Source organism: Aplysia californica, unplaced genomic scaffold (genome assembly GCF_000002075.1).
Source record: "Aplysia californica isolate F4 #8 unplaced genomic scaffold, AplCal3.0 scaffold00354, whole genome shotgun sequence".
Lineage (NCBI taxonomy): Eukaryota > Metazoa > Mollusca > Gastropoda > Aplysiida > Aplysiidae > Aplysia > Aplysia californica.
This window is the reverse complement of record NW_004797624.1, coordinates 75,089-76,670: the sequence shown is the minus strand read 5'-3', so window position 1 is coordinate 76,670 and position 1,582 is coordinate 75,089. Positions and strand designations below refer to the sequence as shown.

Sequence of the window (1,582 nt, the reverse complement as noted above, 5' to 3'; positions counted from 1 at the left end):
TGTGTGTGTGTGTGTGTGTGTGTGCGCGTGTATGTGTGTGCATGTGTGTGTGTGTGTGTGTCTGTCTTTGTATATGTATGTGTATGTATGTGCGCGCGCGTGTGTGTGTGTGTGTTTGTTTGTGTGTGTGTGCGTGTACGTGTGCATGTGTATGTGTGTATATGTGTGTATATGTGTGTTTGTGCGTGCATGCATGCATATAAGTGTACGGTGGACAGATACTCACAGACGACAGTCCAATGTTTTGTATCCGTTGCGCACTTGGCCCTCGCACATAGTTACAAGACGTGAGTTCGATTCCTCTGTGGGGAGACTTTGAAAAAAAAATAAAATGCATACACATAGGCTAAAGATGTATATTGTATTATATTCTACACAAACACGGACAAAAAGACTCATAAGGGGATGGGGTATAGGTAGTGGTGTTCAGTTCTTTTTTCTTTTCAAAATATCTTGTTTGCCTGTTTTCAAACCCTAATCTTCAGGACTAATATGACCTATTTGTGTTGCAAGGGACTTAAAACTCTTACTAAAACGAAACTAAGGCCAAACAAGTACAATATGGTTGTAGCAGTAATATTGAGTGGCCGTGTCTGTCGAGTTAATTCTGTCGGTGTCAGAAATGAACTGTCACCAGTGGGTGGTTGGCGGGTGCTTGATTTGCTCCTTCTTTCCTATCATACATCTGTCGAGCTTATTTATCTCTCCTCCTTCTTGTTTGTGTTTGTTACTCTCTTGTCGCTGTTCTAATCTTCGACATTAATGTGACCTAATTGTGTTGCAAGTGCCATCAGATGCGTACTAAAACAGAACTGTCACCTTTTCCTCGATGAACACACTAGCTTGGGTGTTGTCTCCCCTATCTCAGACAGACATCTCATGCACTAACAGGTCACTCTAACAAGATAAAAAGACTCATTGAGCATCGGGATATAGGACCTTTCAACAGCATTACGATAACAGTTAATACTGAAGTTATATAGTTATTACTATTGTTATTTCTACCACCTCATGTTATAGATCATTAGTATTGATCCTTCAACCTAAAATTGGAATCTGGACAAAAGAATAGCGCTTTTCAACCGCACGTTTAGACTTTGGTTTAAGAGAAGTAAAAGTGGATGGTTGGCGGGTGCTCTGATGTGGTCTGCTCCTTTTCTGTAAAAAATAATAAAATCTAACGTCCTTATCTCTCCTCCTTTTTTGTGTCTGTTACTCTCTTGTAACATCTCTAGTCTTCGGCACTTACATGGCCTAATTGTGTTGCAAGAGCCGTTAAACGCTGACCAAAACTAAACGAAAGAGAAATAAAGGGTAACTAAAATAGCGCTGTGCATGACGTAGTGACGTATGCAACCGCCACAGAATTGATACCCGGGTCGATGGCAACCACTCATTGAAGGGCACGTACGTAATCATGCAATCATTCATCCCTCTAATCATTAAATAGTGTGCTTTTTTTCAACCGCTGGCTCCAGAAGCTTGCTTTGGCTGCCTTTGGTTTTAGTTGAGGTTTGTGATATTCTCATTCTCTCTCTCTCTCTCTCTCTCTCTCTCTCTCTCTCTCTCTCTCTCTCTCTCT

The 1,582-nt window shown here is 41.2% G+C and overlaps 1 protein-coding gene across 1 annotated transcript in view; it reads left to right on the top strand.

The window, feature by feature from the left end:
• The window catches only part of LOC101849474 (peroxiredoxin-5, mitochondrial), a 35,267-nt gene that overhangs the window by 24,500 nt on the left and 9,185 nt on the right, over nt 1–1,582 (top strand). The gene's annotated exons all lie outside the window — the stretch shown is intronic.